This window comes from Etheostoma spectabile, unplaced genomic scaffold (assembly GCF_008692095.1).
Source record: "Etheostoma spectabile isolate EspeVRDwgs_2016 unplaced genomic scaffold, UIUC_Espe_1.0 scaffold00018747, whole genome shotgun sequence".
In the NCBI taxonomy this organism is placed as follows: Eukaryota; Metazoa; Chordata; class Actinopteri; order Perciformes; family Percidae; genus Etheostoma; species Etheostoma spectabile.
This window is the reverse complement of record NW_022604436.1, coordinates 13942-39432: the sequence shown is the minus strand read 5'-3', so window position 1 is coordinate 39432 and position 25491 is coordinate 13942. Positions and strand designations below refer to the sequence as shown.

Genomic DNA, 25491 nt, shown 5'->3' with positions numbered 1-25491 from the left:
GAAATATCTGGTAGTACATTTACATGCAAACACGTAGCCTTTCTAGTACCTGCTTCAAAATTAAAGCATCCCACTGGTTCGCCGATGTGAGCTTTAATATGAAGCGCAGCAGTTAAAGGGATGGCTTAGTGTCAGTCGTAATTTCAACAGCTCTGAAACGGTTAACAGGAATCAGTCACCGTACAATAACGCAAAAAAAGTACAGCCAGATAAACACAGGGAGGAAAGTGTATAAATGATCTAACCACTCGGTAACAAAAAATTCAATTTTACCACAAATAAGCAGAGGTGTCCTGAACCAACTGCGTTGAAGTTAAACATCAGTAACATCCGTGTTGCAGCTAACGTGGTCCACCACTGGGCTCCTTTCCAGTGTCTGAGCTAAATGCAGAACATGTTGATGCATAGCGGGCAAGACAGAGCCCACATCAGTCTCTTCAGGCTTTGCGGCTAACGTCAGTGACAGCATACTGCTTGTGGTGCTGTGTCCTGCCAGATTAACTGTACTAGTGAACCATGAAAGCACCACGGCCACATCGCTGGAAACGCACGTGATTCCCCTCCCCAACATTACTTGTCCGGTTGTTCACTCTCTCTCTCTGCTCCACTCGAGCTGACCGGAGCTAACCACTAACCTGAGCTAATACAGTGAGACACCAGCACTAATTACTAAAGAGTAGCTAAGTTTAGAAACTCTACACACGTGAGATATAAGCGGCGCCCAGCGGGATACACAGCAAACCGACCTGGGTCATACAGCTAACGTTGGCTAGCTAGCTAGCTAAGTTTGCTAGGAACATGTCAAAGACCCCACCTGCTTTTACACTAGTGTGCATCAGAAACACAAAGGTCGTTCATACTCAACATGAATATACTACAAAACAGGTTTGAGTGAAAGAAAATGTTCACCTACCTTTCCTTATCAGACACCGAACACCATCTCAAACTTTTCCGCCAAAATTAACCGAGGAAGGTCTGGTCAGGAGTTCAAATATCTTTCTGACGCATCTCACGTTTTAGTCTACTGCCATCTGCAGGATGTACCAAGTATTGCATTCCTAATTCACTTTAATTAAATGTTTTGGGATTCATCAACATATTTATATTTTTTATAGGTAACAATAATCACATTATATAGACTTTACTCGAAAACAACATTTTAACCTAACAAATACATTTATTTTAATTAAACTGAACATTAAAAACTATTTAAAGTCCACAAACCCCCTTATTCATTTTTTGAGTGTAGGTCTCCACATACATTGTTTTATTAAAAATGAAGACCAAATTGTAGTTTTACGAAATTTTCCCAACTATCGAAATTGTTTTCATAGCCTCGTTGGCACAGTAGGCAGCGTGTCAGTCTCATAATCTGAAGGTCGTGAGTTCAACCCGGGGCAGGTGTTTTAAAAACCCAACTGATGCTGGAAATACAGGGACTTCAGGTGGTTGAATACTGGCACATGCACATGAATGGAAGTTGTCATTCTGTGGTTCTAGCATAACAATGACTCATCACAGTATAAAAAAACGCAGATGTGCCTTCATAACAATGTTGTGTTATCTCATAGGTACAGGAAGCCACACGTCTCCATGAATGTATTTCTTAACATTTACTTTCAGTCTGAGTTACAAGATTTGCAGTGAACGTTGTATTGTCCAGCAGAACAGCAACAGGTGTGTTACTTTTTGACTATGATTTATACATAGCAGTGCAAGCATTTTGCCTAGGTTTGACTTCCAGCCACCGCAGTTGCATTTACAGGTTTTGAAGCCATATACAACATTAACATTACATGTTTTACCCAGGTTTCTTCTTTTATTCAGTGATATTTCAATTCCTTGCGGGAGTCATCCCAAAAGGATTAATAAAGATAAGTCTATGTCTATCTCAGAAAAAAGTAAAAAATAATCTGAAAATCTTCAGGGGATGTAGCTCAGTGGTAGAGCTCATGCTTTACATGTATGAGGACCTGGCATCTAGGTATTATGGTAGAGTCTTTAAAGAGCTGCAACAGATATTACCTCCTGTTGTAATCTGACTGGTAGGGTTATAGAACGTAGTGGTAGACTAAGACCTCCTGTGACACAAACTAAGCGGTCAGCTCTGTCTTTTATACCTCAGACTATCAGACAGCAAAACAAGCACTTTAAATGTACATTTTTTACAGTTTCTATTTTACCGTATTTATGTACTTGCACTGTAGTATATTTGTTGTATTATACTCTGGTTTTTATGGGTGTTACGGCGGGTATGAGCACTGTAGTTTCCATTTTTATGGACGAAATAAACTTAACATGTCATTAGGTTTACTCTACAGCAAGCGGAGACATTTCACGTCAGACACTTGCAGCAACAGACACTTTGTTAGACATCAACAGACTGGAAATAGACCTAAGTTGGCCAGTGATTGTTGCTTTTTCATCTTTGTTGTTATTTTTGTGTGCCTTTAATGTCACACATGTGGATATTATGAAATAAACTGCATAGAAAACCTTTCTAGCAAGTTAAAGGTTCCATGGTGTAATGGTTAGCACTCTGGACTCTGAATCCAGCGATCTGAGTTCAAATCTCAGTGGAACCTAGTTTTTAAGCCACAGCACAGGTGAAAAAGATCACCCTTTCAACTTTCCAAATCTAGTTTAAGTGAGCTTACAGGTTTAATGTCCTTGGCCATTTAGACTGTAAACAGTACATTAGTGGGGGCATGTTGAGGAGTCACCTGCTTGTTAATGTAATCGGAAGGAGCCAAATTTGACAGTATTGACTGGAAGTGATAGGCTTTGAGTAACATGGGGGATACACACTTTGCATTCAGTCTCGTAATCACTATAAAAATTAGGATCACTGAAATTTGAACTTGTGTTGCTGCAGTCAGAGTATACAGTGCTCATCCTGAATGGGTCAGTATAGTCATCAGAACTGCTTGTTGATGGTCTATTAGCTTTGGAACCCCCTTTCCCTACAGCTTTCAATTGTCAGATATGGGTGGGGGAGTGGGCACTGTGTCCAACCTTTTCTGTGTAAAAAAGACACTAAAAAAGTCTCTTGGATTAAAGACAAAACCTCTGCGGAGAACCTTTTACCAAATCCAGGTGCCCTTGGCATAGTTCTGATCTTTTGGGGTTTAGCATGGATCAGGAACCAACACATCTGGACTCAATGTGGGCATTGTACGACAATATTTGACACATTTAGACCATGAAGACAGTTATCAGTTTATTTCCCATCTGGCAGGTGTAATTGTGGACACGTTGGACATTTTGAAGATAATTGCACAATATTGACCCAATTGTCAGTCTATTTCCCATCTGACAATCAGAAAGGGTGATGCAACAAGAAATTACCAGTCCAAACCATCGCGGTAAGCCTCACTGGGTGTCCAAACTAAAATGATAAGAGGCAACTTGGTAGACTCCTTACTGATGTTTAAATCTGTACTCACAATGCCCTGTTTTTAAAACACCAGCCAATCACAAGTGTTACATGTGAATAATCATTGTGTGATTAATCAGGAAGCTCACATAAAAGATAGTTGCAAGGTCTACCAAATGTTTAACTTTACAACCCGTAAGCTGTTGGAACCTTGGTCCTTCCTTCAAAATGTGAATTGAAGATATTCCAGTCCCTGGACATGTAAAGCAGAGCAGAGAAGCGTGCTGGGCCCATAACCCAGAGGTCGATGGATCGAAACCATCCTCTGCCAATTGCTATCTAGTCTACCACTACGTTCTATAATCCTACCAGTCAGATTACCACAGGTAATCAACCATATCTGTTGCAGCACTTTTAAAGACTCTACCATAATACCTGCTGGAGATGCCAGGTCCTCATACATGTAAAGCATGAGTTCTACCACTGAGCTACATCTCCTGAAGATTGTCAGATTTGTATTACTTTTTTCGAGATAGACATAGACTTATCTTTATTAATCCTTTTGGGATGACTCCCGCAAGGAAATTGAAATATCACTGAATAAAAGAAGAAATCTGGGTAAAACATGTAATGTTAATGTTGTAAATGGCTTCAAAACCTGTAAATGCAACTGTGGTGGCTGGAAATCAAACCTGGGAAAAATGATTGCACTGCTATGGTATAAATCATAGTCGAAAAGTAACACACCTGTTGCCTTTCTGCTGGACAATACAACGCTCTCTGCAAACGTGGTAACACAGACTGAAGCAATTCTGGGACATGGATGCACACAAATGGAAAGATAAAGGAGAGAGGAGCTCAGTGTGTCAAAGGAAGTCCCCCGGCAGTCTAAAACTATCACAGTGTAATTAAGAAAGACAGGGTAAAGAGAGGAGCCTGGTTGGGCTAGAACTCTCCCCTGCTGGATTGAGCTGTACTGCACCGCCTTCCTCTAGTTTTATATTGTATTATGTTTACTCTTAAATGTGATGACGGTGTCTGCGTAAACTTAAGTACACAAGGTCAGACCAGACGTGAGAATTTTTGCAGCCTACGCTCACGTTCAAATTGATAAATGCCGAACTTTGGGTGGGAATCGGCGTACGCCCGTCCTACACCTGTTTTAGCACATTTCATAAATGAAGGCCCATGTCAACACAATAAAGATTTCTTGAAGAAAGGTTTGTCTTTTATAGTTCTAGTTTTTTTCCAATTCTTCTGGTCACACTTACTCTCTCTGGTTGCACTATTTCACATCTTTTGTCTGTAGTTCTCTATTCTGTCAGGGCTTAACTCTGTCTCCCCCACCTCTTTTTTTATTCTTGTTATGTCTTGGCAAGAAGCAATATGCTTTTGGGTCATCCGTCCATCTCTACATCCGAATCAGAAATTCTTTATTGATCCCCAAACATAAAATCTGGAAAAAAAATGCTCCTTTGAGCCGGATTTGAACCAGCGGCCTAAGGATTTCAATTTTATGCCTCTACAGTCCTCCGCTCTACCAACTGAGCTATCGAAGGGAGATAATAAATGCCTAAGCATTTCTTGATTTTTCTCTACAGAAAACAATTAAACTTTCATCGGAGACTAAACTTTGATTCAGTTTGCAGCCTTCAGTCTTTATTCTATATACAGAGTCTTAATTCCAGCCAAATTCCTCCCTTGCTGTAACAAGAAACTTCTACTACAGTTTGGCGTCACAAACAGGATTTCAAGGAGGAATCAGAAAGGGACTCCACCGGTGACTGATGAGGGCATGCATCCAGGGATCTGATGATCACCTGCCTCTAAACCTCGCCAAACATCTTTGAGAGAGAGAGGGTCAGAAAGCTCCCTTGATTCCACTCTGAAATCCAAACGACAAGGAAGCAATTTCAAACAGCGGGGTAAGTTAAAGTTTCAATTCTGTTGGATAAATTATTTAAATTGGACATTGAGACGGTTTGTGAGACAAATATTGACTGTGATTTAGCAGAGTAGTAGCAGAGTAGTAGCAGAGTGGCTCAGCGAAAGAGTGCTGGGCCCTTACCCCAGAGGTCGATGGATCAAAACCATCCTCTGCTAATCTCCTTTGCTGGTGACACAATGGTAGACAATCAGAAAGGGTGATGCAACAGGAAATTATGGCCCTCAACCTGATTTCCATGGTGAGAAAAATCATAATGTAACTGCTGTAATTGTTGACAGCACCGTGAAAAGTAATGTTCTTGAGGAAAATCATGTTCTGGCAGTTTATTTTGACAAATCGACATCCACTACCCTCAAGTCATGCTGTCTTTCCAGTGATGTGATTGGTAAGTGGTTGGGCTGTATACAGGTTTTAATCGTATCCATCGGTTTAAAGATACTCACAAAACGCTGTACTTGCAATCGCGTTTCTCGCGCACATTCATGTCCTCTTAAATACAAAGAACTGCTAAGTTCTTTATTCCCAATATCAACTCTCGGACATTAGTTCCAAATGAAAACAATCGTTGTCAGAAGTGGGATTTGAACCCACGCCTCCAGAGGAGACTGCGACCTGAATGCAGCGCCTTAGACCGCTCGGCCATCCTGACTGATTCAACAAATTTCCAATAAGACCTGTTTAAAACATTATGATTTAGTAAATTAAACATGTCATGAAATAGTTTCTCAGTCATCCATGTCATAGTTAACAAGGGAAGGTTTCTCAACTGTCAGCCCAAATATTTGGGCGTTCATGGAGACATGGAAGAAAGTCACCAGGGTGGCAATGTGTTTGACAAAGGCAATACATTGCACGGGATGTGAAGACAATGTGCAATACAGGCCAAATCCTATGGTGGGAATCAAGATCTACCAATGTTTCTGTCAACAATGTCCACCTGAATCCAGAAATGTCCCTGCCAGATGGAAAATAGACTGACAATTGGGTCAACATTGTGCAATTATTTTCAAAATGTCCAACTGAGTCCACAGATATACCTTCCAGATGGGAAATAAACTGATAACTGTCTTTATGGTCTAAATGTGTCAAATATTGCCGTACAATGCCCACATTGAGTCCAGATGTGTCCCTTTTGGTTCCTGATCCATGCTATTACCCCAAAAGTTCACAACTAGGCCAAGGGCAACTGGACTTGGTAAAATGTTCTCTGCAGATTTTTTGTCCCTTATACAAGAGACTTCTTTTGTTGTTGTTTTTACACAGAAAGGGTTGGACACAGTGCCCACTCACCCACCCATATCTGACAGTTGAAAGCTGTGGGGAAAGGGGGTTCCAAAGCTAATAGACCATCAACAAGCAATTCTGATGCACTATACTGGCCCATTCAGGATGAACACTGTATACTCTGACTGCAGCAACACAAGTTCAAATTTCAGTGATACCTAATTTTTATGGTGATTACGAGACTGAATGCAAAGTGTGTATCCCCCATGTTTCTCAAAGCCTATCACTTCCAGTCAATACTGTCAAATTTGGAGCTCCTTCCAATTACATTAACAACCAGGTGACTCCTCAACATGACCCCACCAACGTACTGTTTACAGTCTAAATGACCAAGGAGAATAACCCTGTTAGCTTACTTTAAACTAGATGTGAAAAGTTGATCTTTTTCACCTATACTGTGACTTAGAAACAGGTTCCACTGAGACTTGAACTTAGACCGCTGGATTCACAGTGCAGAGTGCTACCCATTACACCATTGAACCTTAAAAGTGTTGCAAGGGTTTGCTAGGCAGTTTCTTTCATAATATCCACATGTGTGGTATTAAAGGCACACAACAATCACAACAATTATTGGCCAACTTAAGTCATTTAGTTAGCTAAGCGTTCAGAGGATGTGGGAAAAAGCAAGTCAAGAACAGGTTTTAAAGGACTTGCCACAGACAGTGAAGACAGCAGTAGATATGTCTACTGTGTACAAACACATGGTAACTTTACATGTGTTGACAATAAAGATGCCCACAAACCCTGTAGTGGCCATTGAGTTTCTTGCGCACATTCATGTCCTCTTAAATACATAGTACTGCTTTATTCCCAATATCATGTCTCAGAAAAACAGTAGATGTCAGAAGTGGGATTGAACCCACACCTCCAGTGGAGACTGCGACCTGAACGCAGCGCCTTGGACCGCTCGGCCATCCTGACTGATCCAACAAATACTTTGTAGGACCTGTCTCAAAAATTATAATATAGTAAATTAAACATGTCACGATACAGTAGGTTCTCAGTCATCCATGTCATAGTTAACAAGGGAAGGTTTCTCAACTGTCAGCCCAAATATATGAAGACATGGAGACATGGAAGAAAGTCACCAGGGTGGCAATCTGTTATAGTACCACTGTATGCATGTGTACCTGCATGCATTTCAAAATGTAGGCCAAGAAAAAAAAGAAACAGAGCCATATTCACACAAAAAAAAGAATTTGACAGCAGAAAGCTCCATTTTAAGGACACACAGCAGACCTACAATGAAATTGTAATTGAACTTCTTTGAAAATAGTAAGAACCTTCTTCATCACAAACCTGATGGTGCAGTACTTGATCCACATGGATCCACTTGCTGTCCCTCTGGCTGTTCCTCTCTCTGTCCCATTTATGTTTTTCTTCTCCTCACTCTCTTCTTCATTCTCCTCACCCTCTTCTTCATCTTCCTCACCCTCTGGAATATCCCTCTCTGTGTCAGAGCCCTCACTCTCATCACATGCCCTCTCTCCAAACTCCCAGAACTCCTCTGGCTCTCCCTCTTCCTGCTCTTCAGTCCCTTGATTTGTTTCTCTCACTGCTGTTTTTCTCAGTTTTTGTTTACTAGGGCTCTATACCGCTTCCTCGTTTCATGATAAATATTAGAAGAAGAAAAAACGTAGGGGTATGCATTACATTTCCCTCCCTACTCAACCTGGGCATAAAGCCTGTTGATTACTTTACACAAACGTAGTTATTTGTTAACGCAATGCAACAGCAAAGACGGATGAAGTTACGTGTTCAAAGTACTGACTTCCCGTACTCAAGTAGAAGTAGACTTAATTGTGTTAACAATACTCTGGTAAAAGTAGAAGTACTGATTTAACTTCTTTACTCAAATACAAGTAACAAAGTACAGGCTTGGAAATTTACTTAAAGTATGAAAGTAAAAGTAGCCTTGCTGATGTTACTAGAGAGCACGCTGAGAAACTTCAGTGGACATTGAGAAAAGGCAAGGCAAGGCAAGGCAGCTTTATTTGTATAGCATATTTCAGCAACAGGGCAATTCAAAGTGCTTTACACAAAATCAGTTAAACAGATAAAACACTAGTAAAAACAGTTAAAAATCATAAGCATTAAAAACCGGTAAAACTCATGAATAGACAGTTAAAAAAAATAGACACATAAAACACAAGAATAAAAGTTACAGTGCAGCATAAGAAATTTAAAGAAATGAGCAGTCATTTAAAGAAAGGCAGCATCAAAAAGGAAGGTCTTCAGCCTTGATTTAAAAGAACTGAGAGTAGCAGCGGATCTACAGGTTTCTGGGAGTTTATTCCAGATATGAGGAGCATAGAAACTGAAAGCTGCTTTACCCTGTTTAGTTCTGACTCTGGGGACAGAAAGTAGACCTGTCCCAGATGACCTGAGAGGTCTGGGGGGTCATAGTGTAGTAGCAGATCAGAAATATATTTTGGACCTAACCGTTAAGTGATTTATAAACTAGCAAGAGTACTTTGGAATCAATTCTTTGAGACACAGGAAGCCAGTGTAAAGACTTCAGAACTGGAGTGATGTGATCCAGTCTCTTGGTCTTAGTGAGGACCTGAGCAGCAGCGTTCTGAATCAGCTGTAGCTGTCTGATTGATTTTTTAGGGAGACCTGTAAAGACCCCGTTACAGTAGTCAAGTCTACTGAAGATGAAAGCATGGACAAGTTTTTCCAAGTCCTGTTGACACATAAGTCCTTTAACCCTTGATATATTCTTAAGGTGATAGTAGGCTGACTTTGTTATTGTCTTAATGTGGCTGGTAAAGTTCAGGTCTGAGTCCATGACTACACCAAGATTTCTGGCTTTGTCTGTTGTTTTTAACATTGTTGTTTGAAGCTGAGCGCAGACAGCAAAAGGCTCTTTATTCTTTATTCTTTATTTGCCATTGCCTACATTTTAAATGTCTGTCTGCCAATAGGTCTAAAACATATATAAACATATAGCTTATTTCTTGTGACAGAGACTGGGACTCCAGGTTAATAAGATTCTGACCGAGTAGCAAGACATGAATTCAAGTGGGATTTTGTGAGAAGTCTGTGTATGTTCCCATCCAATTAGATTCAATTTGGTATTGATGATCAAAAATAATAAATAACTCCTGTGAAATTATTTGAAACTTAATGAGGACTAGATTAGGACTTAAAAAGATTTAAAGCTGAATCTGGTTTTCAATTTGGCCCAGGTGTGTCTGTTAAACACCAACGGAGACAACTTCTCTCTGTTGATGCTTTATTACAATCAAGCATCAGGATAAAGATGGGGGGGGGGGGGGGGTTAGCTCTGCTAAGGCTGTGTGTGTGGTAATAAAATAAATAAATAACATTGTAAAGGCTACCATACACAATGTATAGGAATCTTACAGTGACGAAAATAAGTATATGAACACCCTGCTATTTTGCAAGTGCAGCTTAGGCATTATATGGTGTGTTGAGGTGCTACATGAACATTTCTGCAAACAGTCATAGCGCTGCTTATTACGTTGTTGTGGCCGAGTGGTTAAGGTGATCCATTGGGGTCTCCCTGCGCAGGTTCGAATCCTGCCGACAACGAGCGCTGTTTTTTAAGAGTGGTACCAAACCAATGACACATCAGAGTATACCAAATCGCAGATGTGCCTTCATAAACAATATTGTCTTATCTCATTGGTACTGGAAGCAACCAGTCTCCACCAATGTATTTCTTATCAATCTGTGTTACAAGATTTGCAGTGAACGTTGTATTGTCCAGCAGAAAGGCAACGGGTGTGTTACTTTTCAACTATGATTTAAATCGTAGCAGTGCAAGCAATTTGCCCAGGTTTGATTTCAAGCCACCGCATATTTCAATTTCCTTGCGGGAGTCATCCCAAAAGGATTAATAAAGATAAGTCTAAGTCTATCTCAGAAAAAAGTCAAAAGAATTTCAAAATCTCCAGGGGATGTAGCTCAGTGGTAGAGCTCATGCTTTACATGTATGAGGACCTGGCATCTCCAGCAGGTATTATGGTAGAGTCTTTAAAAGAGCTGCAACAGATATTACCTCCTGTGGTAATCTGACTGGAAGGGTTATAGAACGTAGTGGTAGACTAAGACCTCCTGTGACACAAACTAAGCAGTATGCTCTCTCTTTTATACCTCAGACTATCAGAAAGCACAACAAGCACTGTAGTGTAGTAATTGTATTACGCTGCAGTTTTTATGGGTGTTACGGCAGGTATGAGCACACAAGATTCCATTTTTATGGTTGAAATAAACTTAATGCTTTAAGTTTATTCTTCACCAGGTGGAGACATTAAATGTTAACAGACTTGATACTGATACAAAGTACAGGAATTAGCAGAGGATGGTTTCGATCCATCGACCTCTGGGTTATGGGCCCAGCACGCTTCCGCTGCGCCACTCTGCTCTACCGTTAATACTCAGGGGCGGGAAGATGTGTGATTCACATTTGGAGGGAAGGACCAAGGTTCCAACAGTTTATGGGTGGTAAAGTTAAACATTTGGTAGACCTTGCAACTATCTTTTATGTGAACTCAACCATTGATTGTTCACAAGACTTGTGATTGGCTGGCGTTTAAAAAAAAGGGCATTTTGAGTACAGATATAAACATCAGTAAGGAGTCTACCAAGTTGCCTCTTATCATTTTAGTTTGGACACCCAGTGAGGCTTACCGCGATGGTTTGGACTGGGTCGAGTAGGGTTTTCAGCTGCTCTCGAGCAGACAGCTGTACTCACTCTGGTTTCTCTTCATAACACACAAGTATTTCGCCTTTTACTAAAGACTTCCTTGGAGGGGAACGCCGATGAGTTGAAACTATTTTTGGTGAGCTTTGCTGTTTGGCCGAGCCTTTTGTACTTCTTTGAACTATCCTTAACAAGACTCAGAGTCTTAACAGCAGCTAAATAATAGAAGCAAGACGATTTTCATGGGCCGTGGACAGCGACTGAGACGACAGGACTCCCCCTGACTGTGACCAGGACCGATCAAAAAATTTCATTGGGAACGGTGTGGGAAACAAATTGGCAAGACAAAGTAGGGAAAGTTTGTCAGAGAGTAGGATACTGGAGACTTATGGCGTTTTTCCACTGCTGGTAACGGCTCGCCTCGGCTCGGCTCGGCCCATTCTATGTCCGTTTTCCATTGCAGATTGAGTAAAGCCTCAGCGTGGCTGGTCACCATAGCAACGCGTGATGACGTAATTTTCAGCGCAACTCACAACAGCACGTTGCATACTCGCCGCAGCCAGAAGATATGTTTTGTTTCAAAAGAAGCTGAAGGAAGCAACAAAAATCACCGCTAAAAAAACGTGAGTTTGGGAATTCCGACGGAGTTCAGACGTCGACATGACGGTTGTTCGCCGACACAAAAGGGTAAGTTAAGTTTCCTGGTAACGTTAGCTAACATTTGCATCTGTTCAGCGTCGCAGTCAGTATTTACTATATACGCTATATAAAGTACATGAACTTTAGCAACCATGATTACACACCAAAACATGTTTGCTGTGTACTGTTTGTGTTTCAGAGCATTCACGCTTTGCAAAATCGCCGCCGCAGACCGCCTGGTGGGCGATGTCCGACCGGTGAGATCTCTGGTTCTGACCTACTGGGCTTCGTATAATCTTTATGAGAGTCACTGAGAGGCTTATGACAACAACTGGGATGTATCTGGGCCAGCAGAGCCGGCGGGGACACTGTCACAGGGGGCAGAGGAAGAAGACTGGGAAGTACGGGAGGGTTTGATGCGCTACTTAAAAAGCTAAATAAAAACTTTTGTTATATATATTGTCTTGTTTTTTAAAGTAACAGTGTGCAATATTGGAAACGACATGAAGCCGCTAGTAGCCCGAACAGTTGAAAAGTGAGAATAGTGCAGAGAGTGGATAATCTGTCGGTGTCCGGCTAGATTTGTTTTAAATGTCCCGTTTGTTCTGGAAACACACTCCGCACTCTTGTTTGCTAAAAACGCAGTCATAAGTGACGATTCTCTCCGACCAACCAGCAGTCTGCAGGTTTTCACGTCACCTTTTGGTATCGCCGCGGCTCGCTTGGAACCTCGACTGAGGTAGTACTAAAAAAAGTACCTAGCAGGTCCCAGGGACTTTTTTTTTTAATGGAAAACCAAAAAAGGCGAGTAAAGTCGAGACGAGTAGATACCACGCAGTGGAAAACCGCCATTAAATGTAAATGTGCTGTATTTATATAGCGCTTTTCCAGTCTTAACAACTGCTCAAAGCGCTTTTACATCTACAGGATACATTCACCATTCACACACATTCATACACTGTGGCCTGGGGCTGCCTACAAGGTGCCACCTGCTCATCAGATAAACATTCATACACATTCACACTCCGATGCGCAGCACCGGGGGCAACTCGGGGTTCAGTGTCTTGCCCAAGGACACTTCGACAATGACTGCAGGGGCGGGGATCGAACCACCAACCTTCCGATTGGCAGGACACCGCTCTACCACTGAGCCACAGCCACATTAGAGGACTAACACTAGCAAAAAAAAAATCCCTTTTAAAAAAAAAAATCCCAGTTTATTTATTTTATGCATCCTTAACTTATGTATACTCCTAATATTAATATATAGGCTTATATTGCAATCTCGTAGCCCTACATGTAGGTGTACCCATATTTAAATGAACACACGGTGGAAAAGTTTATGCAGTGTTTTTTCATTTTACTTGTGGGGGAAAGAGAAACTCTGGAAAAGAGGGATCCTTTGAGCCAGATTTGAACTAGCAACCCAAGGATTTCAGCTTTATACCTCTACAGTCCTCCGCTCTACCAACTGAGCTATCGAAGGGACCTAATACATATGTACGCACTTTCCATTTTTATTTATATGATAACACAGGACCCCCTGGAGGGAATTTCTTTAGATTTTGCAAAACATTCACATAAACTCGCAGATCAATTGACGAGAATCCCACCCAGATAAGGGATTTTACACCTGGAATGAGCCATTTTTAATTTCCTGTGGGGGTCCAAGTGGGACCGAGTGCAAAGAAGAGGGACAAAGAAGCCAAAGGAGAAAGGAGAGAAAGGGGAGCAGATTTATAGCTATACACATAACAGCAGCCACGGCCCCATCCAGAAATCCTAAGACTGCAGTTATGGCACGGTTCTGGATGGGATCATACCTCAGAAGATTGAAGATCTTGTAGCGGCCCCTCGGATTTATGGACTCAGACGCAGAGAGTTACAAACGGGTTTCACTTTAATTCTTCTTCTTAAGGAGCACCAGGCACCATTTGTATCATGAACACCGTGAAAACTACAGAAAACACAAGTACAAAATGTTTCAATGTTGATTCACAAACAATTGAAATATTAATCATATTCACATATTAATCGTACCTTATTCCGCTCTCCGAGGGCGCTAATCAACGAGTTTCCCTCCATTAACTTGCATGCTCTCTAGCTTGACACATTCTCACAGTTGGAGCTCTTAGAAATACCATGTGCGAACAACGAGAATAATAAAGTAAATCACAATGCAAACCTTTTCTTTACAAAATTCAAACGGATGAAAGATTAATAACTTACAAGTTTTTACCGCTCTGACGATGCGTGAGCAACACATTGTGAAGAGAGTATGACCGGAAGTGTAGCGTCAAACAAAATACAAGAAGAAGAAAATGGCGCTTTTCAAAATAAAAGCAGAACCGACCACAAATAACACTAGAACTGCAATGTATTGTTAACATAAAAAATATAATACTGTGTAGGAGAATAGAATTGCAATTTATCAGAGACATTTACAGATCTTACCCTTTGATCTTAAAGTACCTGGTAGGGATGAGCGAGTACAGCATTATCTGTATCTGTATTTGTACTCGGACTGGGGCCTAACCCGGAAGTGGACAGGGTTTAACCCGGAAGTGGGTTGGGTTGTCTGGAAATCGGCGGGGCTTTAACCAGTATGTTATTTTAAGCATGCAATAGATACAGTTTGAACAGAAATTGTTGTATTTATTGCTGATTAGAAAAGTATTTCCATGACAACACAAGGAATCTTTTTGTGTGATGGGGAGGGGTACTGTGACTAGCCTATCACAGAATAGTGTAGGGGAGGGGTGCTGTGACTAGCCTATCACAGAATAGTGTAGGGGAGGGGTGCTGTGACTAGCCTATCACAGAATAGTGTAGGGGAGGGGTGCTGTGACTAGCCTATCACAGAACGCAGACACAGTCAGCTACACGTCAGTCAGATTTTTTAACAATCCGAGCACAGATATGGACTCGTATTACTCGTATTATTCTTGTATTTGGCAAAAGTGCTTTATCCGTACCGGATACTCGTTTCTGCCGAGTATCCGGCTCATCTCTAGTGTCTAACAACTCTGTGCACTTTACCCATGTCCTGCTTTACTCAGCAGTTGAAAAGGATTTGTGCAAATTTGTATAGCACAGTGTTGTGGGATGTCGTGACCTCCTTGCATTTATGTTAATTAATGCAAAAATCAGTCTCAATGCCCAGATGGGTTGCAAGATTTGCAGTGAATATCACATTGTCTAGTGATGGTGGTGTAGTAGTGAGCATAGCTACCTTCCAAGCAGTTGGTTTATCACCACTTTTTGAGTTGTCGTGGTCGAGTGTTTAAGGCACTGGACTAGAAATCCATTGGGGTCTCCCCACGAAGGTCCAAATCCTGCCGACAATGAAAGGCATCCTTAGCGTTGGTAGCAAACCAATGACACATCACATTATAAAAAATCTCAGTTGTGCCTTCGTGAACAATATTGTATTATCCCATAGGTACTGAAAGCCTGATTTAGGGTCTTAGCCATGCTGAACACAGCCTGAGCCAAGGCCCGCTTTCCCCTCATGAGTCACCCCAGTGGGCGCTGTAGATCACTGCCTGATAAAGCCAACAGAACCACATTATCTGCAAAGACAATAAAAGGAATTCTAAGGTGCCCAGACTTGACACACTGCTGCGCCTTGAGACGTGTTGTTCATGTCCAGGAGTTGTGCTCTTTCCATCGCTTGACAATATTCCCTTTTAGGATCAAGAGTTCTTCTCCCATGCTGAACACAGGCTGAGCCAAGGGCCACTTTCCCCTCATGAGTAGTCCAACGCGTTCTCCGGGACTTCCTTGAGTCCTTGTAGTATTGTGACAGGCGGAGATACTGTCCATTATACTAACGAGGAATGGCCAAGTTTAAAATTTGGCACATCATTCGATAGGTGGCGCTATTCCAGCATATAGGCCACATCCACTTTTGTACTTTATAGTACAAACCTTAAAGTAAACGGTTGTTTTTTTCAATTCTTCTGGTCACACTTGGCACTATTCCACAACTTTTGTCTGTAGTTCTCTATTTTGTCAGGGCTTAACTCTGTCTAACGCAACTCTTTTTTTTGTTTCTTGTTATGTCCCGGCAAGAAATATTATTCTTTTGGGTCGTCTGTCCATCTCTACATCAGAATCAGAAATACTTTATTGATCCCCGAAAGGAAACTTTGGAAAAACAGATCCTTCAAGCCGGATTTGAACCAGCGACCTAAGGATTTCAGCTTTATGCATCTACAGTCCTCCGCTCTACCAACTGAGCTATTGAAGGGAATTAGCACATACTTATGCACTTCCCATTCTTGTGAATGTGAAAACATAGGACCCCCTGGAGGGAATTTCTGACTCATCAGGGGCTGATAGAGCACACTTTGAGTCTCAATGCCCAGATGTATTACAAGATTTGAAGTGAACAGTGCATTGCCCAGCGATGGTGGTATAGTGGTGAGCATAGCTGCCTTCCAAGCAGTTGACCTGGGTTAGATTCCCAGCCATCGCAGTAGCTTTCTTTGAGTTGTGTTAATTGCTTTTTTTTTTACAAGAAGTCAGCAGAAAGGTTACTTGCCCAACCTGGTTTGATAAAATCTCTTTGAGCTGCATGATTATGGCCAAAATGATAACGACAATTACTTTGATCAATATGGAGATCACGATTAATTATCACAATTATTTGTTGATTTTCTACTCCAAAGTGCTGGAAAGGAAGGTTTCAGGTTGAACCTCAGGTTAACAAGGAACAATCCAAGCAAGGTGATTGATGGATGATTTTAGTTACTTCACCAAGTTCAGGCCAAATGACACAGCTGTAAGAGACCACATTGGTTGCCTTCCAGCTATGTAATATATGCAAATGGCAGTGGTGGGATTTGAACCCACGCCTCCAGAGAGTGGAGAGTGAGCCTTAATCCAGCGCCTTAGAGCACTCGGCCACACTACCTGCAAGTACCAATACTCCACATCGTGACAGACACAGGGGCCGTAACTAACGGTATGCTTGTTATTGTTATGGAAAAAAAACCTTTGCAAGTAAAAAGCCATAACTTTATTAAAAAATGCTAATACTTTATTAAAAAAAATTATCACACTTTTTCATTTTTCTCTGGCATTGTTGATTAGAATATTGTAACCAGCATTAAGTGAGTATGTTTAGGTCTGTGTGAATATGGGCTGAGCATTTACCTGGACTGAATTTGTGAACATCTTCTTTTGCATATTCACTGTAAAGAGCCATTACTCCTCCAACTGCCAACTATTGTTCCAGAGACAATAGGATATACAGTTTTAGATTGCAAGGTACCTGTCCAAGACCAAAGACTACACGGAAATACCTCAAGTGATCAAAACAGTTTGCCAAAATTCGCAGCACAGATATAAAACCACTCTTTAAAATATGTTCATGTACCATTCAAAAACAAAAGTACAATCATAAAACACATACTACTTAGATACTGCAGCCATCCTGATCACAGCCACGGGGGGATCTGCTTGTGCTTTCTTACCAGCAAGTTTCTGGAGGTCCAAATAGCATCTTTGATGGCAACAAAGGTTAGCCACTGTGTGAGCCACAAAGTGTATAGCTGTAAATCTGCTCCCTTAAAACAATAACAGATCCGGCACTCTTTTCCCTCTTTTCTCCTTTGACTTCTTTGTTAGCTACAAACTTCCCTGAGTGGACTGGAACCACCATCCTTTTGGTTAACAGCCGACTGCGCTGACCTATTGCGCCACAGAGACTGCGCTTGTTGGACATTTTTTGAGCGAGAGCTCGATCTTTAAGCCACAAACATTTGCTTTATGGCTTTTTGAGGTTGAGCTGCACATGTATGCTTATCAGGCTATTTTCCTGTTACTCAGAAATTGGGGAAGCTGACTCATGCGGAAATGTAGAAGCTGGACGTGCATTATAATGTTCTTACATGTCAACTGGATTCTGACTTTGATTTCAAATATTTGGCATCCAAGAAAATTCCAGAACTGATGATGTATCAGTCATTATGCTGGTGGTTTCTTGGTCACAGCAAGCTAGATCATTGACATACAGTTGCACGCCACGTATCACAAAACTGTTGGGTGGGGCCTTATGTATTTGCTTGTATTACATCAAGTGACCTGCATACCAACCACCATCAGAGATGGCAAAAGTACTCACTGCCCGTACTCAAGTAGAAATACAGATAATTGTGTTAACAAATACTCTGGTAAAAGTAGAAGTACTGATTTAACTTCTTTACTCAAGTAAAAGTAACAAAGTACAGGCTTAGCAATTAACTTAAAAAGAGGAAGAAGACTCGCCCAATGGTGCTATTAAAAACCTCCTTCACCATTCTGGCTGGGACAAGGTCTAAGGGACAGTTGGCAGGTTTCATGTGTTGTACAACCTCAACACAGGCTTAAATTCCTCAAACACAGCTGAGTGTGTAGGAGAAGCAGATAAAATACCTTAAAATTAGCACTGGTAATTTCCCAGATAGATGCTACTTTGTCAATAAAATAACCAAGACATTTCTCACATGTACTAATTGACACATCTGTTGGAGCAGAGGTGCATGGATTTATGACAGAGTTAATAGTATTAAATAACAATCTAGGTTCGTGGCAATTGCTAGCTATGACAGAAGAGAGATGCTGCATCTTCACCACCTTCACAGCATTCTGGTATGTGATAGACTGTTCCTTAGTGTCACATGTAGATTGTCTTTCCATCTTTGTTCAGCTTGTCTGCAGTGTTGCCTAAGGGCCCTTGTGGTGTCATTTAGCCAGGGGTCCGCCTTAGGTTTAACAGCTTTAATCTGATAAGGGGCAATAGAGTCAGAGTATACAGTGCTCATCCTGAATGGGCCAGTATAGTGCATCAGAATTGCTTGTTGAATGGTCTATTAGCTTTGGAACCCCCCTTTCCCCACAGCTTTCAATTAGCAGATATGGGTGGGGGAGTGGGCACTGTGTCCACCCCTTTCTGTGTAAAAAAATAACTAAAGAAGTCTCTTGGATGAGAGACAAAACTTCTGCGGAGAACCTTTTACCAAGTCCAGTTGCCCTTGGCCTAGTTGGGATCTTTTGGGGTAACAGCATGGATCAGGAACCAAAACGGACACATCTGGACTCAATGTGGGCATTGTACGGCAATATTTGACACATTTAGACCACAAAGACAGTTATCAGTTTATTTCCCATCTGGCAGGTATATCTGTGGACTCAGTTGGACATTTTGAAGATAATTGCACAATGTTGATCCAATTGTCAGGTCTATTTCCCATCTGGCAGGGACATTTCTGGATTCAGGTGGACATTGTTGACAGAAACATTAGTGGATATTGATTCCCACCATAGGATTTGGCCTGTATTGCACATTGCCTTCACATCCCGCGCAATGTATTGCCTTTGTCAAGCACATTGCCACCCTGGTGACTTTCTTCCATGTCTCCATGAACGCCCATATATTTGGACTGACAGTTGAGAAACCTTCCCTTGTTAACTATGACATGGATGACTGAGAACCTACTATATCATGACATCTTTAATTTACTATATTAAATTATAATTTTTGAGACAGGTCCTACTGCATTTGTTGGATCAGTCAGGATGGCCGAGCGGTCCAAGGCGCTGCGTTCAGGTCGCTGTCTCCACTGGAGGCGTGGATTCAAATCCCACTTCTGACAGCTACTGTTTTTCTGAGACATGATATTTCCAATGATATTGGGAATAAAGAACTTAGCAGTTCTTTGTAATTAAGAGGACATGAATGTGCACAAGAAACGCAATTGTAAGTGCAGCATTTTGTGAGCATCTTTATTGTCAACAGATGTAAAGTTACCATGTGTTTGTACATAGCAGACATATCTACTGCTGTATTCACTGTCTGTGGCAAGTCCTTTAAAACCTGTTCTTGACTTGCTTTTTTTCCACATCCTCTGGATGCTTAGCTAACTAAATGACTTAAGTTGGCCAATAATTGTTGCTTTTTCATCCTTGTTGTGATTGTTGTGTGCCTTCAATAGCACACAGGTGGATATCATGAAAGAAACTGCCTAGCATACCCCTGCAACACTTCTAAAGGTTCGATGGTGTAATGGACCTTGGAGTAGAGTTTACCAAGGAGCCTGAGCATAGTGATACTCCTGTAATGGGCAGATGCCATTCTTCTTGAAGAGGGGAGCAACCACCCTGGTCTGCCACTCCTTAGGCACTGCCACAGACCTCCACGCAATGTTAAAGAGGTATGTCAACCAAGACAGCCTCTCCTTACAATATTTCTTAACGAATTTAATCAATCCCTGGGGCTTTCCCACTGTGGAGTTCTTTAAACAGTAAAACCAAGGGTATTTTTACTACTGTAAAACTAAGTTACAGTAAGGGTATTATACTGTAAAAAAACATGTACAGTTATGATACTGTAATCAGGAAGTTACAGCACGTTGCCAGTAAGTTAACGCAAATTTACAAAAAAAAGTCTAACAGTGTTCAGACAAACATCATTGACTTTCTTTCTTGTAAAAAACACAACTTCCTGGACTTTCTTTACAATATAGTCTGTACATGTCCCTTGCTTCCAAATTCCCATTTTTCATGGGCTGAATCTCAACTAGCACTGACTCTGCAGAGAGAGCCAATCAGAGCTGATCAGCAACAGCTGTGCTACCTGCATGATGGTTTTTACCTGGCATGTAGCACAGGAACCAGTTTCTCTTGGTGACTGGAGTGATGGCAGCTGTTTGGGTCTTTGTTGTTTGTGTGCTGACTGTTTGGATTAACAAAGGTTGTTACATTTCTTCTGTTTGAAGCTTGTATTCAAATATGTAGTGGAGTATAGCGAATGTAAAGAGTAGGGTAAATTATTCAATTACTGAAATGAAATTTAGCAAGTTCATGATATGTGGTGTCAAACAGCAGAAACATTTGATTAACCGCAGTTGCATTGTCCTCAGGCTTGAGTTTGCCAGTTGGCGGCACAAATGAAAGAAATGATGATGCGCTGCAGAGGAGAATGATTAGAGGTAAGAACGTTACTGACAGAATCTTTATAGAGCTACTTACGGATACTAACTGAAGTTATTTTGAACTGCAGATGTGTCTCCCAATGATATCTCCATGAAGAGGGCCTTTGCACTTCTCCAGTCAATGGAGTCCATGTTGATCCAAGCTGCTAAAAAAGGTGAGCAGGTTCTATGAAACCATATTGGGAAAATGCTTCAATTGTGTTTACAGCTGAGGTTCTTTGTGGCACAATGTAGTAAATTAAGGTTAAGTTGTCTGGCTTTTGGAACGGGGATTCCAACCCATGTTTAATTTAAGCTATTTTGACCATACAATGTGGGTATAAAGCTGGCTTCTCAAATTATTCAGACATTTATATAGTCAGTCAGCCAACTTAAGCTAAGGTAGCTCTGTAGAGATTGTGGAATTTCCCAAACCAAGTAAATGCAGCACATGAACACAACTGCTGTGCTAACTTAATCTCAATACAGATTCTGTAATGATGTAAACAAACTCCACTGGCCTAATTACCAATTAAATGTTTTGGAGGTATCAAGTCTTAAAAGGAAGTCTTAATACTTTACTTTTTAATCAAAAACAAAGAAGCCTTAATGGTAAATTATTTACAGTATTAATGTCAAGGGTAGTTGGGAATTAACGATTTCTACGTATTTTTCAGCACAACTGGAAACCAATGAAGTAGAAGCTGAGGCAGCTATTCAAAAACTTGCAGATGTTCAATTGCCCCTGAACGGACCCAACCGCTGGGCGACCAGGCTGCCAACCAGACGCTGGGCGACCAGGCTGCCAACCAGACGCTGGGCGACCAGGCTGCCAACCAGACGCTGGGCGACCAGGCTGCCAACCAGACGCTGGGCGACCAGGCTGCCAACCAGACGCTGGGCGACCAGGCTGCCAACCAGACGCTGGGCGACCAGGCTGCCAACCAGACGCTGGGCGACCAGGCTGCCAACCAGACGCTGGGCGACCAGGCTGCCAACCAGACGCTGGGCGACCAGGCTGCCAACCAGACGCTGGGCGACCAGGCTGCCAACCAGACGCTGGGCGACCAGGCTGCCAACCAGACGCTGGGCGACCAGGCTGCCAACCAGACGCTGGGCGACCAGGCTGCCAACCAGACGCTGGGCGACCAGGCTGCCAACCAGACGCTGGGCGACCAGGCTGCCAACCAGACGCTGGGCGACCAGGCTGCCAACCAGACGCTGGGCGACCAGGCTGCCAACCAGACGCTGGGCGACCAGGCTGCCAACCAGACGCTGGGCGACCAGGCTGCCAACCAGACGCTGGGCGACCAGGCTGCCAACCAGACGCTGGGCGACCAGGCTGCCAACCAGACGCTGGGCGACCAGGCTGCCAACCAGACGCTGGGCGACCAGGCTGCCAACCAGACGCTGGGCGACCAGGCTGCCAACCAGACGCTGGGCGACCAGGCTGCCAACCAGACGCTGGGCGACCAGGCTGCCAACCAGACGCTGGGCGACCAGGCTGCCAACCAGACGCTGGGCGACCAGGCTGCCAACCAGACGCTGGGCGACCAGGCTGCCAACCAGACGCTGGGCGACCAGGCTGCCAACCAGACGCTGGGCGACCAGGCTGCCAACCAGACGCTGGGCGACCAGGCTGCCAACCAGACGCTGGGCGACCAGGCTGCCAACCAGACGCTGGGCGACCAGGCTGCCAACCAGACGCTGGGCGACCAGGCTGCCAACCAGACGCTGGGCGACCAGGCTGCCAACCAGACGCTGGGCGACCAGGCTGCCAACCAGACGCTGGGCGACCAGGCTGCCAACCAGACGCTGGGCGACCAGGCTGCCAACCAGACGCTGGGCGACCAGGCTGCCAACCAGACGCTGGGCGACCAGGCTGCCAACCAGACGCTGGGCGACCAGGCTGCCAACCAGACGCTGGGCGACCAGGCTGCCAACCAGACGCTGGGCGACCAGGCTGCCAACCAGACGCTGGGCGACCAGGCTGCCAACCAGACGCTGGGCGACCAGGCTGCCAACCAGACGCTGGGCGACCAGGCTGCCAACCAGACGCTGGGCGACCAGGCTGCCAACCAGACGCTGGGCGACCAGGCTGCCAACCAGACGCTGGGCGACCAGGCTGCCAACCAGACGCTGGGCGACCAGGCTGCCAACCAGACGCTGGGCGACCAGGCTGCCAACCAGACGCTGGGCGACCAGGCTGCCAACCAGACGCTGGGCGACCAGGCTGCCAACCAGACGCTGGGCGACCAGGCTGCCAACCAGACGCTGGGCGACCAGGCTGCCAACCAGACGCTGGGCGACCAGGCTGCCAACCAGACGCTGGGCGACCAGGCTGCCAACCAGACGCTGGGCGACCAGGCTGCCAACCAGACGCTGGGCGACCAGGCTGCCAACCAGACGCTGGGCGACCAGGCTGCCAACCAGACGCTGGGCGACCAGGCTGCCAACCAGACGCTGGGCGACCAGGCTGCCAACCAGACGCTGGGCGACCAGGCTGCCAACCAGACGCTGGGCGACCAGGCTGCCAACCAGACGCTGGGCGACCAGGCTGCCAACCAGACGCTGGGCGACCAGGCTGCCAACCAGACGCTGGGCGACCAGGCTGCCAACCAGACGCTGGGCGACCAGGCTGCCAACCAGACGCTGGGCGACCAGGCTGCCAACCAGACGCTGGGCGACCAGGCTGCCAACCAGACGCTGGGCGACCAGGCTGCCAACCAGACGCTGGGCGACCAGGCTGCCAACCAGACGCTGGGCGACCAGGCTGCCAACCAGACGCTGGGCGACCAGGCTGCCAACCAGACGCTGGGCGACCAGGCTGCCAACCAGACGCTGGGCGACCAGGCTGCCAACCAGACGCTGGGCGACCAGGCTGCCAACCAGACGCTGGGCGACCAGGCTGCCAACCAGACGCTGGGCGACCAGGCTGCCAACCAGACGCTGGGCGACCAGGCTGCCAACCAGACGCTGGGCGACCAGGCTGCCAACCAGACGCTGGGCGACCAGGCTGCCAACCAGACGCTGGGCGACCAGGCTGCCAACCAGACGCTGGGCGACCAGGCTGCCAACCAGACGCTGGGCGACCAGGCTGCCAACCAGACGCTGGGCGACCAGGCTGCCAACCAGACGCTGGGCGACCAGGCTGCCAACCAGACGCTGGGCGACCAGGCTGCCAACCAGACGCTGGGCGACCAGGCTGCCAACCAGACGCTGGGCGACCAGGCTGCCAACCAGACGCTGGGCGACCAGGCTGCCAACCAGACGCTGGGCGACCAGGCTGCCAACCAGACGCTGGGCGACCAGGCTGCCAACCAGACGCTGGGCGACCAGGCTGCCAACCAGACGCTGGGCGACCAGGCTGCCAACCAGACGCTGGGCGACCAGGCTGCCAACCAGACGCTGGGCGACCAGGCTGCCAACCAGACGCTGGGCGACCAGGCTGCCAACCAGACGCTGGGCGACCAGGCTGCCAACCAGACGCTGGGCGACCAGGCTGCCAACCAGACGCTGGGCGACCAGGCTGCCAACCAGACGCTGGGCGACCAGGCTGCCAACCAGACGCTGGGCGACCAGGCTGCCAACCAGACGCTGGGCGACCAGGCTGCCAACCAGACGCTGGGCGACCAGGCTGCCAACCAGACGCTGGGCAACCAGGCTGCCAACCAGACGCTGGGCAACCAGGCTGCCAACCAGACGCTGGGCGACCAGGCTGCCAACCAGACGCTGGGCGACCAGGCTGCCAACCAGACGCTGGGCGACCAGGCTGCCAACCAGACGCTGGCGACCAGGCTGCCAACCAGACGCTGGGCGACCAGGCTGCCAACCAGACGCTGGGCGACCAGGCTGCCAACCAGACGCTGGGCGACCAGGCTGCCAACCAGACTGGGCGACCAGGCTGCCAACCAGACGCTGGGCGACATGTTAAGTTTCTTTATCAGAAATGAATTTCTATTAACCAAAATAACGGGTTTAAAATTTTATTATTTATGAATTTTAGGGTTTTAAAATACATAGTGTTTGGTTTTCCTAGGTCAATTTTTGACCTGTTGGTCCAATGGAACACTATTGTGCTTTATAGCAGATGAGCACATGTAAAGACCCACTAAAACACCTGCACACATACACGGGCCCCCACAAACACACAATAATACAAACAGCAGCTGCAAACTACCTCATGTAATGGTAACATTGTGCTTTCCAACACATGGAAATGCACACAGTACTAGAGACCTGCAAAAGATCACATTGTGCTCTCCTAAATAAACCTGCGCACACACACCTGGGGAAATGGTTATATATTGTACTTTTCAACAGATGGAGACATCAGTCCCAGATTATTTTTTTTTGTCTTTTTGCGATTATTGCAGTCCAAAATGCCAGATTTTTGCGGGAGCTTTTGTAAAGCTTTGTCTTGCAATAAAAGTTGCAATGTCTTTGTTTTTTTAAATGTTTAAAAATAACTGGAGGAAAATAAAATTACTCTAGGCTAAATGTTTGTACTAATCTTCTAGAAAAAGGCTTAGGATGCTGCAAATGTGTAATATGAAACTGGCTGGAGGATTTAAGACTATTTGTTGAATTAATCGAATTTGAACATGTGTCTGTG

General features: G+C 44.6%; 5 non-coding genes across 5 annotated transcripts; 2 read left to right on the top strand and 3 right to left on the bottom strand.

The window, feature by feature from the left end:
* Window positions 1-2513: 2513 nt before the first annotated feature.
* Window positions 2514-2585, top strand: trnaq-cug (transfer RNA glutamine (anticodon CUG)). Its single transcript has one exon. It is a non-coding gene; the product is annotated as a tRNA-Gln (tRNA).
* A 3305-nt stretch (window positions 2586-5890) lies between these two features.
* trnal-cag (transfer RNA leucine (anticodon CAG)) lies at window positions 5891-5973 on the bottom strand. Its single transcript has one exon. It is a non-coding gene; the product is annotated as a tRNA-Leu (tRNA).
* A 4956-nt stretch (window positions 5974-10929) lies between these two features.
* On the bottom strand, window positions 10930-11001 carry trnam-cau (transfer RNA methionine (anticodon CAU)). Its single transcript has one exon. It is a non-coding gene; the product is annotated as a tRNA-Met (tRNA).
* A 326-nt stretch (window positions 11002-11327) lies between these two features.
* On the top strand, window positions 11328-11444 carry LOC116681771 (U5 spliceosomal RNA). The gene has a single exon (XR_004330089.1). It is a non-coding gene; the product is annotated as a U5 spliceosomal RNA (small nuclear RNA).
* Window positions 11445-16083: 4639 nt separating this feature from the next.
* Window positions 16084-16171, bottom strand: trnay-gua (transfer RNA tyrosine (anticodon GUA)). Its single transcript is given in 2 exon segments — window positions 16084-16119; window positions 16135-16171. It is a non-coding gene; the product is annotated as a tRNA-Tyr (tRNA).
* Window positions 16172-25491: the final 9320 nt, after the last annotated feature.